This window comes from Macaca nemestrina, chromosome 4 (genome assembly GCF_043159975.1).
Source record: "Macaca nemestrina isolate mMacNem1 chromosome 4, mMacNem.hap1, whole genome shotgun sequence".
NCBI classification, from domain to species: domain Eukaryota; kingdom Metazoa; phylum Chordata; class Mammalia; order Primates; family Cercopithecidae; genus Macaca; species Macaca nemestrina.
Window position 1 is genome coordinate 35,141,118 of NC_092128.1, and position 19,050 is coordinate 35,160,167.

The 19,050-nt window shown below is 39.4% G+C and overlaps 1 protein-coding gene across 6 annotated transcripts in view; it reads right to left on the reverse strand.

Moving 5' to 3' along the window:
- LOC105474963 (sperm adhesion molecule 1) overlaps nucleotides 1–7,867 on the reverse strand; it is a 35,145-nt gene extending 27,278 nt beyond the window's left edge. For 2 of the 6 annotated variants that reach the window (XM_071094556.1, XM_011729925.2), the window contains exons 1-2: nucleotides 7,720–7,845; nucleotides 7,008–7,123 (exon numbers count right to left, since the gene is read on the reverse strand). The gene's annotated coding sequence lies outside the window, so the exon portion shown is untranslated. Of the gene's footprint in view, nucleotides 1–7,007; nucleotides 7,150–7,719 lie in introns of all 6 variants that reach the window. The other 4 variants (XM_071094555.1, XM_011729921.2, XM_011729911.2 and 1 more) reach the window with 3 other exon arrangements.
- Between the last annotated feature and the right edge of the window lie 11,183 nt (nucleotides 7,868–19,050).

Here is a 19,050-nt window from a genome sequence, read left to right on the forward strand (position 1 = left end):
TTTTCTGGTCCGTGTGCAGAGTAATGGTTCAAACCAGTTCTGTGGTTCCCAGTAGATTTGTAATGGTTCAGGTTCTCTTTATTCATCTTCATAGGCAGTTAGAAACAGATTCACATGAAGGTTATGAAATAGAGTATGGTTACCATCTCCTCAAGAAAAAGGCTTGGATCTAATGCAGAGATGGGGGCAAGGAATCAACTCAGGTCTCCTGTGCTCTCCATGATGCAACTTCAAGAAGACAATTATCATCTTCACTCCCATCCAAGGGAGCACAACGAAGTAGGTGAGGGTCTTCCACATACTAGCTGAGCCCTCCTAGCCATAGATACCACTTGATGTGGCTGCCCCAATTTGGGATTGGACTGATCCCATAGCCGAGGAGCCCAGAATGCAAGTGGGTTCTGGCAATGAGAGTGAGATATCATTGGCTGGGACACCGTGCACACTCCAGAGGTTACCACTGAGATCTTGGGAGCACCCAGAAAAGTTAGCAAAAGGTAAACATTTTTACCACATCAACCTGGACATTTTCAACCTGGACTCCTTGTGATTTTTATTTGAAGTACTCTTGGTTTTAATTCATCCTTTCCCTCCCAGAGATGGTCATTGTTTTCCTATGTCTCTGTCTTTTGTGTAATTTTTCATATGGAAGGGAATCACAGGCATATGTCCTATAGGCATGTTTTTAAAACTGGCTTTATAGACTGATGGGTTTACTGTCCTCATTGGGCAGGTGTTTGGACAAACTTTGCTGTGGGTCATCAATTTTTAAGCTGAGGTTCTCCTTTCATCACTTTTTATGTTCTGAGATCTCGGCTTGTAACCAGTGAGGATATGCTCTTTGGTTTCTGCCAGCTGATGGGTACAGGTTATCAGGGATGCATCAAGTGGCTACCATAAGGCTAGGAACCCTAGACATTGGAGGGTATGCTGAAAAATCAATTGGAGAAAAGCAGATTAATTGGAAAAAAAGGCATGCAAATCTATTTAACGTGTACATACAGGAGCCTTCAGAATGGAGTCCCAAGGATAGAGGGGAAATTGTCTATTTTTATGCTTCAGTTCAGCAAAGTATGAACAGCCATATAGTAATATGACTGGACGAAAAGTAATGCTAATAGACTGAGGGAGAGAAGTCCAGCCAGGCCTACCTGTCTAGATTTTTCTTGGCCTCTCTGTGCATGCATTCCTTCCTTCTAGGTAAGGGACAGGAATCTCTCTGGAATGGGGGTCTTATGACCTACAGTCAAACAAGGTAGGTCACATGATTCCTTTATGGCCAGTTTTTATATAGAAAGACAGAGGGAAAGTTAGAGTAACATTTTTAGGTTTTATGGCTGACTTGGGAAAAAGGGGTTCTGATATCTATGACCTGTTCAGGGGAAGAGAAATTCTAGTTTTTATGGCTAGCCTTGGAGGCAAATGGGACTGAGAGACAGGAGGGCAGAAGGTGGTCAGATAAAAACTTTTGCTTCTGAGGCCTTCATTATGGGGTATTACTTTCTGAGTCCCAACAACATGAAGTGTGCAAGCAGCATTTTCATTGTCCAACCATGCCAGCTTTCAGGAGAGTTTGTTTTAATGAGGGGTCAGTATGGCAGAGGCACTTGAGAGTAATGACTTAAGAACACCCTGACAATGACCTTGTAGTCTAAGAATCCAGGAGTAGCCAACCCAGAGTTTCACTCCTTAGCTAGGAAGGATATCTGAACCCCTGACCCATCCCTTAGAATATAGGCCATACAGGGAATCAAGGCCCTTTGCTTTGGGTTAGATGGAGCTTGCTAGGTGGCAGGTGCTAAATAAAAATGTTATATAATCTGCATGCTTTTTACAAATGGGAGCAGTTCTCCTGTCCAGCTCTCCATGACCAGACCATCCTTGTATGTAAGTTCCCCCAGTAAATCCTATGTCTCATTTGCTCTCAAGGTCCCATTCTATACGGAGTCTTTGTTGTCTCTACCCTTATTGCTTTGCCAGTGCGGGAAGTCCCATCCAGCATCACCTGTCCAATCTCACAGATTAGAGAGTCTGTAATTGGAGGCATCTCACTTGTGTAGGACACCAGAGACACTAATTTTCACAAACATTATTCTTACTGCCTGTGACAATGAGGGTTTTTGCTTTCTTAGGCTATTTTTGGGAGTGTTTTTTGGATCATTGGAGCTGCATCTTCTGCACCTCTTTGGGGATACCTCTTGAATTCATGATAAAAATGTATTCTAAACCTAGAAAGTTACCTCCAGGTTTTTTCATGAAAAGATTTATTGGATTGAGTTGCTGTTAGAGTGGATATATGCTTGGAGATCCTATTTGCAATGGCTACATGATGAATTCATGGATTTAGAAAAACTTTTAGAAAGATTTTTAGAGAACTCTCATCCTAAACAAATGATTTTTTGGTACCTACGGGAAGTTGAAATCGGAAGTAGGACAAAAAAGAGCATTATGGCTAGGCTTAGAGATTCCCTCAAGATTAAGAACAGAAATTAGACTTAGAACAAAAGTTAAAAATCCACATCTACTGTACATGTTCCTTTCCCCTGCAACTGTGCTCTTCTTTACTCTCAATTCCATATCCCTAACCTTCCGGAAGGTATTTTGAATCTCCAGACCCTGACTTATGTTTCTCTCCCTCAAATCCAGCCCAGACTCCTAAGCAAATTCCTATAATCCCTGAAGCTCCTCTGACTTCTAAGAAAAAAAAAAAAAAAGTCCCTAAACACCCAGCTTCCTTCTTTAAATTCTTTTTCCCTGCAAGAATAGCAGAAAGCACTCTGGCCTAATCTCCAGGCCAGGGAATACAAGTTACTTATGTAAATGCTGATAGTCAGAAAATAACTTTGTCAGAGGCCCCAGGGATACACAGCAGGGCTCATTTCATTGTCCCTTATAATTCCATCTACTTTCTGGGTCTATATAATCAGATCCCATCAGCTGCAAGTCTTCCCATGAAATTCCTTTTGTGGATGTATCCTTAGTGCCCACAGCAAAGAATTCATGTCCTCTGGACAGCAGCAGATCTTTTAAAATAAAAAGTCGTTTTATACCACACCCCACCCCACCCCCAAAATATACACCTTTCAGAAGATCCTATCAAACTTAGAGAGAAGTTAGAAAAGTTAGTGACAATATACAACTCCCCTCCTAGGGATTTTGATTGGCTCTTCCTACCCAGGGTGATACTGTGGTTACCAGACAAGCCAGACAACCCCCTAGGGACAACTACCTCTCCCCAGCAGCAAACACACATAAAGAAAACAGGTAGCCAGAACTTCTCCCAGGCCTTCCTGCAAATGACGAGGAAATGACTCAGCTGGCAGCTGATATTTAGGGCCTCCTAAAAGTGATAGTAGAGACCTTTCCCACCAAAGTGAATTGGTCTTAGGTTGAAAAGTACACTCAGAAAGAAAAGGATGCCAAGATTTTTGTGGAATGTTGTATACAGACTTTCCAAAGGCGTGCTGCATTTAACCTCAAAGCCCCAGAACAGAAAAATCTTATTATTTCCACCTTTATTGGAAATCCTCTGTCTGGAATAAGGAAGCAAATCCACAGTAGCTTTTTTGTCTGGGCAGGACAGTCTCTTCAACATTATGATTGAAGCTTCTACCCCATTCATTGAAAAAAGGCTTGCAGGAAAAGAGGAGGGGGGAAAAATTAACATCAACTGTCCTTGCCTTGCAAATTTAGTCTTTATAAAAACACATCTATGACTCTAGGGGCAACTCAAGTCCCACCCATTTTTCTTACCAGCCCCAGAGCCTCCCCTATTCATTTCAAGATGTTTGCAGGTACTATATACAAAGCCAGACATTGAAAAAAACAATTGTCCTGCACTTAAAAGAAAGGAAAGCTTAAACAATCTCTCCTGACCCCAACTTCCTCAGAGGATCCATTTTCCTCTTTCTGAGAGAGGAAGCATATCCTCCATCCTTAAAATAGAAGATCAAGAACTGAATTTTTAAATTGACACTGACGTGACTTTCTCTACTACTGGCTCAAAGTATTCATCTCTATCTATCACCTCTAATTCTATTCAGCTGTTGGAACTCCAGGGAAGCCTGTTTCATTGCCTACATCTTAGGCCACCCAATATTTGTAGGCCCTCTTAACATCCATCACGCCTTTCTAGTTTCTGACTTCTTACTGGCAAACCTTTTAGGCAGAGGTTTGTTATGTAAATTTAATGCCACCATAGAGTATAATTATAAAGATGTTTTTTATTTTCCTACCTTCAGACCAAACCTCAAGCTTCCTACCTTCCCTAATGGAAACCCATATCAATTTAAAATCTTCTGAAGAGGATGCAGTCCTAAAAGATATCCCACTTAGTATTTGGGCCTCACATATAAATGAGATTGGATAGCTACTGAGTGCACAGTCAATGGGTGTTACCTGGAAGAGTAATAAACTTTTCCTATAAGTAGCCCAATACTCTCTCTTTCAAGATGAAAAATAAGGAATTGAACCTATAATCGACTATTTTATAGCAGGGTTTTCTTATACCTTCTTACCCTGCAATACCCTAATCTTGCCAATAATAAAAGTAAAATTTGATTTAGATGGGAATCAAATCCCATCTTAGATTTGTACAAGATCTGAGAATCATAAACTCTTATAATGCCCCATCACCCCATAATTCCTAATCCAGCCACTATTCTGACCTCAATTCCTGCTGATGCAGTCTGGTTTATAGTAATTAACCTCTGGTCAGCTTTCTTTTTAATTCCATTACTCTGGGACTCAAAATTTGTCTTTGCACTTATGTTTAGAGGAAGACAATCAGCATAGATGCATACCTCATAGATATTATGAGTTCCCCTCAATATTTTTCTAAGTCCGTAAAACCAATCTCAACCCTGTAGCTTTTACTCAAGGCTTCACTCTTTTTCAATACATTAATAACCTCTTTCTTTATAGCCAAACTAAACAGAGTGATCTTATAGACTCCCTCATTCTCCTAAAATAAGTAGCTGAATGAGGCCTTAAATCCTTCATATCTAAACATCAGTGGATGCAAACAACTGTTACCTGCTTAGGACATGAGATATCTCAGGGCACTAAAAATAGCACAAAATGCCTTGAATCAGCCTTACCCATCTCTCTCCCAAAAACAAAAAGCAACTGCATAAATTCCTAGGGGCAGCTAAATGTCACCGATGAATTCCTGCTTTTGCTGCCCATGCTAAACCTCTATAGATGCCCTCCTCCCGATGCTACTTCAGAGTTCATTTCCTGGCTCTTGGAGCCATTGAACTGCAAAGCCTGAAAATGAGCACTTCTCACATAGCCAGCTCTTGGCTTACCCAACTTTGGCAAACCGTTTCACCTATACTACCATGAAAAGAATAGGATTGTTTGGGGTATTCAGAACAACCTCTTGCCTCTTGGATATGAGGACTAAGCTCTGATTTTTTTCTTACCCAAATTTCTACCTAAGGGGTCTAGGGAGTCATGCCCTACAAACTGTAAATTCTCATCAGTTGGGTTTTATTGGACCGTATATATTGTGGCTTACTTTTCAATCTGACTCTGGCATAACATTATGAGACAAGGAAAAAAAATGTTTAACCCCAAGATATATTTCCTTGCCATACCTTAAAATTGCCCTGCAAAGTGTCTTGTGGGAAGAATCCACATTCTATAGAGAATCCCTTTCCCTTTTGTTTTCCTTTCTTCCTTCCCAGATCCAGGAGATAATCAACTAAGAGCCAGGCACACTTTTAAGTCCTATTAAAAAAACTATTTACAACCTGGTCTCTCTAAAATCTGCTATCTAAGAGCTTCCTCTGCACAATAAAACTTGGTGTCCATAATCCTTTATCTTTAACCTGAACATTCCTCTCTGTCGATCCCAGGTCTTCAGACAACCTCAACCAATTGTCAGCCAGAAAATATTTAAATTTACCTACAGGCTGGAAGCCCCCACTTTGAGTTGTCCTGCCTTTCTAAACCAAACCAATGTATTTTCTTAAACGTATTTGATTAATGTCTCATGCCTTCCTAAAATACGTAAAACCAAGCTGTATAAATAAGGGAGGAGACCACCCCTCATATTGTCTTATGCCCAATTTCTGCCTCCAAAGAAAGAAAAAGTAAAAACTAAAAGGCAGAAATGAAATCCACAGGCAGACAGCCCGGCGTCACGCCCTGGGTGGTTAAAGATTGACCCCTGACCTAACTGGTTATGTTATCTATAGATTCCAGACATTATGTGAAAAAGCACTGTGAAAATCCCTGTCCTGTTCTGTTTCAGCACCCAGTCACATACCTACTGCTTGCTCAATCAATCACGACTCCCTCACGTGGACCCCCTTAGAGTTGTAAGCCCTTAAAAGAGATAGGAATTACTCACTCGGGGAGCTCAGTTTTTGGAGACATGAGTCTTGCCAAAGCTCCTGGCTGAATAAAGCCCTTCCTTCTTTAACTCAGTGTCTGAGGGGTTTTGTCTGTGGTTTGTCCTGCTACACCCCAACTACCTTGGACACATGTTCTCAGGACCTCCTGAGGACTGTGTCACTGGCCATGATCACTCATATTTGGCTCAGAATAAATCTCTTCAAATATTTGACAGTTTGACTCTTTTCATCAACAGATATCCTATACTATATTTCTTGTAAACAAGAAAGTATCAGAGACAGGTCTCAATCAATTTAGAAGGTTATTTTGCCAAAGTTAAGCATATGCCCAGAAGAAATTAAACATGGAATCACAGAAACAGTCTGTGGTCCATGCCTTTTTCCAAAAATGAATTTGAGGGCCTCAGTATTTAAAGGGGAAAGGCAGGCCATTGTGGAAAAAAGGAGGGTATGATAATCCACATGTTGCAAGGGAAAAGAAATAGGTAGGGAATAGTCAATTACGTATTCATCCAGCGCTCAGTAAATCTGCACTTTACATAAGATAAGGTGAACACAGAGTAACTACCTATGGAGTTATTTAACATTTTATCTCTAACTATCTGCTTAGGAACAAAAGAAAAGGCAGTTTCTTGCGCAACTCACATTTCAGTTTAATTTTTTTTTTCCTTTTGGCATGGTGAATTGGGGTCCTGAGTTTTTATTTTCCTCCCGCATTCTCAAGTCAATTAGACTCTATGGCATCAGGCATGTTCCCATTCCTGCACGAAGTAGTCACAACTGGTACCTTAGTTGGCAAATTCAGTATTCTTATATTAGGTTCCCTTCTTTACCTCCACATTCCCCATTCCCCCATTCTGTGTCCATTCTTTTATGACTTAATAAGACTCCGCACCTCTCAACACAGTAGCAGACCACCTGTACACAGGCCCTATTAACCAATTCCTCTATTGTAACACCTTTTTTTTTTTTTTGAGACAGAGTCTCATTCTGTAACCAAGGCGGGAGTGCAGGGGCGCAATCTCGGCTCACTGCAACCTCTGTCTCCCAGGTTCAAGTGACACCATGATAGTGGTAAAGAAATTAACAACTGAGGTTATTCCTCATCTTGGCATTTCTTTATAGATTGAATCAGACCAAGAAACTCATTTTTTAGTAGAAATAAACAACTCACTCCCCAAATCTCTGGATTACTCATTAAAATTTCTTACTTCATACCATCCTCAATCATCAGGGCAAGTGGAACATAAAAATCTAGACATAAAAAGAACTTATAGGAAAAAATCCATTAAACCATCTCTTTCAACCAGGAGATCAGGTATACATCAAGATTTTTAGAAAAAGTGTGTACTATTACCTTATTAGGAAGGACTTTATGAAGTACTGCTAACCACCTACACTGCTATCACACTGTCTGAATTCATGTGAGCCACATCAAGGTAGAGCCAGTCATCACTCTCAGGACAACTGAAAGACCATCCCTACAGGTGACCTCATAGTAAGGATTTCAGAGTCAAGGCTCTAGAAGCAAGATGACACCACAAAGCAAACAGCTTTCCTCAAGATCACAGATCAAAAAACTTTGCTTTCATCTATTTTCCCCCTTTAAGTTTCTCTCCTTCCTGGTGTGTGGGGGGAGTAAAGGGAGGATCTTTTTAAACAAAACCTCCCATTTATTGAGAAGCTCACTGGAGATTACTTGTCTCAATCTATCCTATTCTCTCTCTGATCCTCCACTATGGGCTTTCTTTCAAATGCTGCCTCTTTCATATTAACCTCATTCTTTTCTTTATAGGTTTCACACAAATCTGACACCACCCTTGCACGAGTTTCTCAAACCTTGGTCATGTCAACTAAACAATATAATTATTGCTTATGTCAACATCTGTATAGCATGAACAAACCTGAATTAGTTTTTATTCCTGTCCATGGGGTACCAGGTAGACCAACTATGGAAGATAAATTAATCAAAGAGTATGGTATCCATGGCCAGAAAAACAATGTCACTCTACTTTTACTTCTGATGAGTTCATCGGGCAAGGAAAAACCTCTGTGCATGCTCAACAATTGTCCCTTGCTCAAGTAAAGATGTTGGGGAAAAAAAAAAAACTTTCCAATTAAAAACAAATATGGTACTGATCTCTTCCCAAGTAACAAGCCAAGACAATATTGCAATCAAACCCTGTAGTTTGACTCCATACACCACATCCTCAAACCCTTCATGGAGGTCATAATGAGGCAGGAGAATAGGGTCGGGAGACAAGAAGCCTGAGGACAAACTGTGGCTGACTTCTTGGAATTAGACCAAAAGGAAAACCCCACCTCTCCACGCCCAAGTGAAAAGGGGCCAGAGTTCCTGCCCTCTACAAAACCCTCCTCCCCTACGTCACAAATGAGAATTGCCTCTGATTGGTTGTGGGCCAACCTCCACTTCAGCCTCTGATTGGTCTCAAACCAAGCCTCCACTTCAGTCTCTGATTGGTCACAGGCCAATCCTTCATTTGCATAGGGTATAAACAATTGGAGGCCTCTAAAGGGTACTTAGGGGTGTTACCAAATTCTTTTAGTTTAATTTGAAACCCTGAAGAACATTGCAATGAGGCTCTTGAGCCACTTGCTCAAGCTTGCTCCTGCTCTGTGGAGGCTACTTTCACTTCAATAAATCTGTGCTTTCGTTGCTTCGTTCTTTTGTTGCTTTGTTTGCACGTTTTGTTCAATTCTTTGTTCAACACTCCAAGAACCTGGAAAACTCACAGTCAAGACTTTCCATCCGGTAACAATAAGTGATTCTAGAACTACCTTTTATAGCACAAAGTTTTGCCAAATCACCAAATGTGTTGGCTGGTTCATAGGCCACTCTTGCACAACCTGGGTGGGGTAGCTCAGCTGCTCTCCTGATTAGGCTCCTTAACACCAGAAATTGTATATAAATAGATCAAAAATCTGGATTAACTTGGTCAGGTGACAAAATCAAGCCTTTTAGCTGTCAAAGCCAGATTGCAGGTCTCCTATGTCAAATATTTCACGACATTTTCTGCTTTTACAAACTGACAGAGGCACATGAAAATGAAGGTGTGGAGACATCAATATGACCAATAACAACAGTTGTGGAACACACTAGATCTGGAGAATTACAGGATCCACTTTTTGTTCATGAACAACACTGATCATTTTATCTTGTGTGGTTGATGAAAATGCTGCCTCTTTGTGAATCAGTTGGTACAAATATTGTCTGATTTATACCTTTGAACAAAAAAGATTAATATTCTCCATAAGACAATGAGGCTCAACCATTTTATTAGACTGACCTATTCCCACAGTTGGGAGATTGGTTTAATGGAATATGAAGAAATGTGCTTAAGTTTGCACTTTTCTGGTTATTTATTCTCATTCTAAGCTGTATATTCTTCTTTTGAAGATCTATCACTCAGCAACTAAACTGATTCTTCTCTCCATAGCCATTAATTCAGATTTTATTATGAGAAACTTATGGTAAAGTTTCAGATGGGGGAAATGAAGGAATTCAGAACATGCTACCCCAAAATATGCTACTTTGGTATGGGGATTATGTTTATTATTTTATTTTATTTTATTTTTTGAGACAAAGTATCACTTTGTTGCCCAGGCTGGAGTGCAGTTGTGCAATCTTGGCTCACCACAATCTCCGCATCCTGGATTCAAGTGATTCTCCTGCCTCAACTTCCCAGGTAGCTGGGATTGCAGGCACGCGCCACTGCACCCAGCTAATTTTTGTATTTTTAGTAGAGACGGGGTTTCGCCATGTTGGCCAGGCTTGTCTTGAACTCCTGACCTCAGGTGATCCACCTTCCTCGGCCTCCCAAAGTGCTGTGATTACACACGTGAGCCACTGTGCCCAGCCCGGCATGTTGATTTTTTTGGGTTGAAGGTGATTGAGCAACAGCAGAGGCAAGAAGGGCTCTCTGACTTACCTCTTTCTGCCTCAGGTATGACAGAAAATTTTCCATGTGAAAGAGGCTCTCCCTGTTTCAGGAAGAGAACATTCTTATCACTGGAGACTGGGGGTCAATACTGAAATGGATCAGAACAAACAAAACCACTAAAATATTCCTTATCTTCCATTAGATTTTCCTGTGTATTTTCTGCCGCTTTCCCACAAATTACTGCCTCTAGAAGCTTAAACTCTTTTCCTTTGTTTTATCATTTCCCCACAATTTAGCATTCTTTGTTTAAAAAGTATATAAGCTCTTGGCCTGAGTTGCTTCTTTGGCTCTTCATTTTTCTTATAAAGGCTTATGTGTGCAGTAAAAATATTAAATATAACGTATATGCTTTTATTTTCTTAATCTGTCTTTTGTCAACTCATTTCATGGACCCCAGCCCCAGAACTTAGAGAGTAATTTTTTGTCTTTATACCTGGCCAAAAGAAGGTATTCCATAAATGTAAGTTGTTCCTGTTGTTATTATTATTAATAATATTGTCCCTTGTGACCATCCACTCCTGTATGAAAGGCAGTAAAAAGTATCAAAAAAGAAGGGCCACGGCCAGGACCATTTAATAATTCACAGAACTGCTAACATTAAAACTTTTCTAAGAAGTTAAGAGACAAAAAGTAACCAAAATATGTGAACTATGAAGGAATTTTTCTGGTGGAAATGAAGTACTCAACAAATTTATACTGCACTGGAGCCAGATCTGATGATGGTGCTGTGCCTCCATGATGGTGAGTATCACTACATATGTGCTTCTGAGAAGGAACCTACTCAAGGAAGTCTTCATGGATCATGATTCTATCAGCATGTCAGATTAACCCAAGCCTTAGTGTACATTGCATTATTTTGACTACCTCTTTGCAACTTTGTAAGGGAGTCAACTAAAAATACTCTCTATTTAAACTCAGACTTCAAGCTTCCTTCCCTCAACCCAGTTGAAATATTTTTCTGACTTATAAAGTGTGATTTATCTGGAAAGTTTTCAGTCTTTTAAACTGAATTAATGGAATAAGTACATAACATTTAAGTAAGTGACATTTAAAACAAGTAGTGGCAAAGCACATTATTAATATAGAATCCAGATATTTTTGCAGTTTTTGGTAGTTATACATTAGTCTGACCAAACAGGCTGGTTGTACTTTCATTGCACAAAATGGGAGGAAGAACAGTTACCAAAAATCAAACGAGCAATAGTTAACAAGATTATTTCTCAGTACCAAACTCATACCAACTTACTTTAGCTATTAGCATGTTTGTTACATCTATAAGTTACGAGCAACATTAATAACAAGTATTGCTTTTATTGCTATTATTAAATAATAGATCTAACATATAACATATGTCACAAATGTATGGCGCATGCCCTCCAAAAAGAAAATTAACTGCAACTTCAGCTTTTTAATGACATTACAAAGATGTATTAATATTTGTAGTTCTCTCTGTCCCCCTACACCATCCCATGATAACCTAAGCATATTAACACTTATGAATGAGAAGACCAGACAATTGTGTTTGCCTCCTCACCAAGAACAGAGGAAAATAGGAGTGCTCTATGATTCTCACCTGAGACAAGAGAAACAGGAACTCAATGCTAAAGCAACAGGCGACTGAGCATCTGAGTAGTTGATGACAAGGTAGCAGTGTCCCTGATACTCATCAACTAGGACAAGGCACAGAAAAAGAAGGAACTTTGAGGGAAGTCAGCTATAAACAATACCCAATAAGGCCAGGCCTGGTGGTGGCTCACGCCTGTAATCCCAGTACTTTGGGAGGCTGAGGCAGGAGGATCACTTGAGGTCAATAGTTCAAGAACAGTCTGGCCAACAAGATGAAACCCCGTCTCCACTACAAATACAAAAATTAGACAGGCATGGTGGCACATGCCTGTAATCTCAGCTACTCAGGAAGCTGAGACAGGAGAATCTCTGGAACCCAGCAGGTGGAGGCTGCAGTGAGCCGAGATCACACCACTGCGCTCCAGCCCGGGCAAAAGTGCAAGACTGTGTCTTAAAAAACAAATGAACAAACAAAAACAACTCAAGAATATTTATTAGAATTGGGGGCTGTTCCACTTCAGAATTTTTGAAGAGTTTGGACCAAACATGAGGTTGGGAGATGGAGACAAGTTCTTTATAAAATCTACTCTTTTGCTTAAAAACAACACAAAAGAACCAGAGCAAATAGCAAAATAACTTTAGAGGGCTAAACAGAAACTTCAAAAGGCACATGCTCAGTTGTAAAGATAATTACAGAGTAGTGAGTCTCCCAAGGTTGCATGTAATTAGTACTTTAGCTACTTAATGAATGTTTATGGTTGACAAAAAATATTGTTGTTATTCACTTGTGTGTGGCTTATTTGCTCTTAACATGCAATAGCTACGATTTCAAAAATCTAAGCTGCAAGTAACATTTATTGATGGACTAAACTGTTTTAATGAAAGGTGATATTTGTTATAATTTTAAATGTTAAAATAAAAACAGCAACTCTTGCATTAAAATTTCATTGAGACAGGTTAACATTAAAGCAATTTCTACCAAATCTCTAAAATCAGCCAATCAACAACTGATTTTGAAGTCATCTACCAATTTTCCATAGTTAAGTAATTAATTATTACATTTAAACATTGCAGCAACACTCTGGGGTAAGAATTATCATCCTCATTTGTGAAATGAGAAAATAAGCATTAGAAAAAATTTGATAACTTGTCCACCAGTCCAAAGCTACAAAAACCAGTTCTAGCTAATTCTAAGGTTGCTCTTTACCTTGTCCTCTAGTGGACAAATTACCATCTTATAAAGATAAAAATATTAAGCAAACACAGACATTTTCTAGAAAAGGGAGAAAATATTTTAATTGTCTGATACAATATGTAGATAATGGAAATCTTTCTGCTTGTATAATTAGCCTTCATATTTTGCTGATAGAATCAACCTCACTTTTTTAAAAAAGGAATTAGAACTCACAGTCTAAATATCTTCAAAGTTAAACATTTAGTTGTATCCCAGTATAGTACTCTTTTCTCGAAACCAGTGATTGAGATAACTTTAACAAAACGATCGCCTCATTTCTTAATTTTTTTCACTTAACCATTGTTTTTTGTTCATTTACTCCAAATAATTAGAAGTGTCAGTCTGGCAATTATGTTTCATGTTTTGACTTAACTCAATTTTGATCAGGAAAATGGAAGTGCTGTACTCATATTTACTAACTTCTCACATCATGGGATGGAAGAACTTAGAAGTCCTTTAAACTAAGAAACAAACATTTTACCTAAGTTAAAGATGAGTTTGAATTATTTATGAGATCTTTCATCATCTGGTTATAGTACCTTCTAACCTGGCCAAGTGATTAACTGAAGGTCAGACTTATTATACAACTTCCTCAGAAAAACACAATGAAGAGTGGGTGACGTCTTCCTCCACTCATACTGGCTTAAAAATTGTTGTGATATAAAGCACAAATGAGGGTGCCGGGCGTGGTGGCTCACACCTGTAATTCCAGCACTTTGGGAGGCCAAGGCGGGCAGATCACAAGGTCAGGAGTTTGAGACCAGCCTGGCCAACATGGTGAAACCCTGTCTCTACTGAAAAAACAAAAAATTAGCCAGGCATGGTGGTGCATGCCTGTAATCCCAGCTACTCAGGAAGTTGACGCAGGAGAATTGCTTGTACCCTGGAGGCAGAGGTTGGGGAGATCGCACCATCGCGCTCCAGCCTGGGCGACAGAGCAAGACTCCGTCTCGAAAAGCAAGACTCCGTCTCAAAAAAAAAAAAAAAAAAAAAAAAGCACAAATGAGGAACCAGGACAAAGGGCACCAGCTTTGATCTAGCTCAAGTCCTAAATCTAAAGAGAGAGTTGAATAGTCACCACCATTTTTACTTTTCTTTCTTTCCTTCCCTCTCTTATTTTTCTCTCTCTCACTCTACATATATCAACACATTTAATTCTAATACTACTCCATCAGGTAGGCACACTTATTATCCCCATTTAACAGATACCACTCAACTTTTTACCCCCAGACAAAGCAAGTTTCGGTCTCATCCCTTGGATTCAGATTTCAGAGCCATATCTACTCCATTGGCAAAGCCCTAGAGAGCCTTAGTTCAGCAGTTCCAGTGAGGAAAATAAACCAGTGGAGATGAGGCCACGTGAGTTCTTCAGTTCAAGACACGTGTTCCATCAAAATGCTGGCTTGAGAGATGTTTCTGGCCATCTTCAAAGATACAACGTTTCAGAATCTAAGGGAGAGAAAATTCTAGAAAGCTCCACAAGGGTTGTGGCTGGAACCAAGGACCCATACCATAGGTTTGGCTAAAACCAATCTGTGCCCAGGACCCTCAGTCTCCTGTGGTGTTGCGGTCCATAGTCAAGGGCAGCCCCGGCCGCCCCTCAGAAATGGAAAACGGTGTTACCAGAAGGAACGGAGGTTGTTACCCACCTCAACTCTACCCCCTTCTATATTCCTAATGGCAACATTGGGTATATCCATTATTTTTGTCATATGTCCATTTAAATCTGCTGCTACCTTCATCGCCTCCCTTCCTCATCCAGCCATAATGCCGTGGGCTTCCCATCGTCCCTCGTGCGCCTGCGCCGCGGGGTTTGCTGGTATCCTGGTTGCAGCTGCAACCTGCTGCTTCTCAGTGCTCGGACTGCACTGATGCCTTCAGTTCTGCTCTGTGTTTTCACTTCTCTGTTTTTTCGCTTCTCTATACTACACTTGCAAGTACTCTGCCTGCTTTGATTTTGATTCTGGTTTCGCCTCTGTGCTTAAGAATCTTAATTTTAGGAATCCTCTTGACTATAATCTCTATAACCTACGTAAGGCTCTTCACTCTATAGCCAAGGTCTAGCATCCATCCATTAAATTAAGTTGATTAATTAAATTACTTGTTAGCAATTAATTAAATTCTACCAAATTATTTGATCTTTCCTGGCCCAAAACCGCAGTTAAAATGTACTTCTCTTTTGCTCCAGTTCCTTAGCTAATTTACTTCTATGAGGATTGTCATGCTGTAATAGCTTATATTACATATTTATACTTATATAAGCATATAAATATATTTATGTTATATATTACCATGATCATGTTAGTGCATTTTAATAGACTGTCTCTGTTTTCATTGATTGCCTAAGTGAGAATGTCAGACATTTTTAGGGTCATGGAGCATCTCAAATTATGCCATAGGTGCCACCTACTTAATTTATTGATGTGGCAATTTAACAAATGTTAATGGAGCATTAATTCCATGCCAAGCCCTGGGCTTGAAGGATACTGTAATAAGCCACACGGAGCTAGTCCTGTTCTCATAGAGCCTGTGTTCTAGTGGGAGGACACAGAAAACAAGTAATAAACAATTTCAGGGTGACAGCTGATATTGCAGAATTCGTTTTAATGACAAAGAAAGCAATTAGGGTTGAAAAGGTATATAATGTCCATTTTATAGCGTAATAGATGATGCTGACTCTTAAAGAGATTGCATCCAGTTAGCACTTCCTTCAAAAATTGAGTACTTACTTTCCTACACTCAAGCAAACACTGTATTACAATACTTTGTAAAGTCTCTGTCAACCTGAGTAATGTAAAAATGGTATCTCATTGTCAATTTAATCATAATTTATTTTCAGAAAATTTGAATCATTCATATTGTCTTTGCTGATTTTCGGTCATTTTGAATTGGTTGCTTAAGAGCTCTTTACGTAATAGAAGAAATTAGTACTTTGTTACAGGTTCCAAACGTGTTTTTCTAGTTTATATTTTGATTTGCCCATGATATCATTTTCATGCAAAAGTCAACCTCCTTTATTTTTTATATACAATTTGTTTCTAAATATTTGGAGAGTGAATTGGACTTAGGTCAGTTTCCCCAAGAGCAGATCCTTTTATAAGATTTCATGTGCAAATGATTTATTAAGAAAGTTTTCTCAGGAAAAAACTCAAGAGAATGAGAAAAATAGGACAGAGAAGGAGATGAAGACAAGAAAATGTATAATTGTATGTAAAGGCCTTCAGAAGGCAGCTTTAACTTCATCATTCAGGGGATCCAATTAAGGGCTGCAGGAGGCAAAACCACACTGAATGGGAGGGAGGGAGAAAGGGAAGCACCCCGAACCTGGGGAAAGGAATTTACAACAAGCAATAAAAGGGGACTTCGGGGATCTGCCTGGGCACTAAAGTGTCCCTTAATGAGGGGTGGGACAAGCGTCAATGTAAGGAAAGAATAGGGAAGTTTAAACTTAGCATTTGATTTTAATGTGGAAATCTCTTCCTATTTGTTTGGGCTTTATTATTAAACTAAGTAGAAGAAGGAATCCACCCAGTCAGGAAAATTTAGTCTACCCTAACCTAGTCACTCATGATTAGTCATGTATAATTATTTCCTTCTCTCCCTCAACTCTTTCTGGATACTCATAGTCAGGCCTGAGGGTACCAAAGTCATTGAGAAAGTCAGTTTTCAGTAAGTTGAAGGCCAAGTCAGTAACTGTAGATGTAGATCTTGGGGACCTGTGAAAAGAGGTAACGGATTAAAAAGATCCGTTTTTGGTTAAGGAACACAGAATGTAGTCTTGCACTATTAATAATAAAGGCTATCCTTGCCCTATTTCTGGTGTAACTAGAAAATAATCCCTGATACTGACTTTTTAGCATCTCAGAGTATTATCTTCTTGGAGAATACACAGGTTCCACTAAATATATTTTTAATTTTACTTCTTTCTTAATCTTCTTGTGAAGTAAAATTTTTATCTTGTAAGGTAAATATCATGCTGAAAAAAATCAATTCAATACATGTTTGCTAACACTTGAAGAAACAGTTTGCACAGGCTGTGGGTTTCTAAAGTCTTCCATGAAGGGTACATGGAGCTTATCTGGTCTGGTACTAGGGCAACTAGAAGTAGTAATTGCTATGGCACTGTGGCTTCTATCAGCAGCATAAACACGTCAGGTTACCAATGTCCAATGATGAAGGGTCCTTTAGTATGAAAGGTAGCTTAGCTCAGTGACTTTTGGATTGTTGCTTTTCTTAACTGAAGCTTATGTATGTTCATGTGACTTTCATCAGGCCTTCTCATGGGAAGTTTTAAGAAACGACTTGGTAAATGCCATTATCTTTCTAAGGTAGTGTAGTTACCTTGAAATTGTTGTCCCTTAGGTTTGAAAAACGTAAATCAAACATAAGGCATATGGCTGAACTATGTGTTCACATCAGTTGGAGATTACCACGAAATGTTCCCTGACATCGTATATGTCAGACACTTTTAAAAGTCCATGCTGGCCGGGCGCAGTGGCTCACGCCTGTAATCCCAGCACTTTGGGAGGCCGAAGCAGGTGCATCACCTGAGGTCAGGAGTACAAGACCAGCCTGACCAACATGGGGAAATCCCGTCTCTACTAAAAATACAAAATTAGCCGGGGTGGTGGCGCATGGCTGTAATCCCAAATCCCAGCTACTTGGGAGGCTGAGGCAGGAGAATTGCTTGAACCTGGGAGGCAGAGGTTGCAGTGAGCCAAGATCGCGCCGTTGTACTACAGCCTGGGCAAAAAGAGCGAAACTCCATCTCAAAAAGAAAAAAGGAAAAAAAAAAAGTCCATGCCAAGTCTCTATTACTTTCTGATAAATCACAACTTAGTAAATAATATACTTGTGACTGGCACCAGAAAGCTAAAAAATATTTTGTGGTCACTAGTTCTAGTTCACCAGTGCTTATCACTTCATTTGAATTCAACAAATATCTAGATGACACTGGATAGGAACATACTGGCAGAAGAATGGCATAATTGATTACATAATTATATGCAAAAATGTTATTATAAAACAGACATTGGTAGACTGATGTTCTAACATTTGAATTGTCCGAAGGTAGTATTCTAAGACTATATATTTCTATGTGTAATTGTCATGGGACTGTTCTATATTTTCTTTCAGGGATGTCAAATATATTAAAAAAACAAAATGAACTATCACATCATATCTGATTATTTAACTTTAATAATAAAAATACAATCATGTAAAACTTTACATAAAAACAACATGACCTACCATGGATTTTCCCTTCCGATTCCTTTTTTTTTTTTCTTTTGAGGCAGAATCTTGCTCTGTCACCCAGGCTGGAGTGCAGCAGCACGATCTCGGCTCACTACAACCTCCACCTCCCGGGTTCAAGCAATTCTCTTGCCTCAGCCTCCTGAGTAGCTGGGATTACAGGTGCACACCACCACACCGGCTAATAATTGTATTTTTAGCAGAGATGGGGTTTCACCATATTGGTCAGGCTGGTCTCAAACTCCTGACCTTGTGATCCACCCGCCTCAGCCTCCCAAAATGCTGGGATTACAGGCGTGAGCCACGGTGTCTAGCCCATTCCCTTCCATTTCCTATAAATCAGTTCCTAAACTTACATTAAAAAACAATTAAATCACCCTTTCACCTCTGCTTACATAATATTTCACTCATACTTCTTTTATAGAACTTGTCGTAATAATCTATTTTGAATTACCTGTCTTTTTACATGATGATAGAATCCTTTAGAGAAGAGATGAAATCTTATTAATCTTTGTAACCTTCACAGTACTAAATATATTCCACATAGTCAATTCTTCACAATATTTGTTGAATTAAACTGATTAGTCTTCTATTACATTAAACAAATATTTATTAGAGCGTTGGTTAAGTGTAACTCTTTGGGCAGTGGGAGGCAAACAAGATGAATGACATT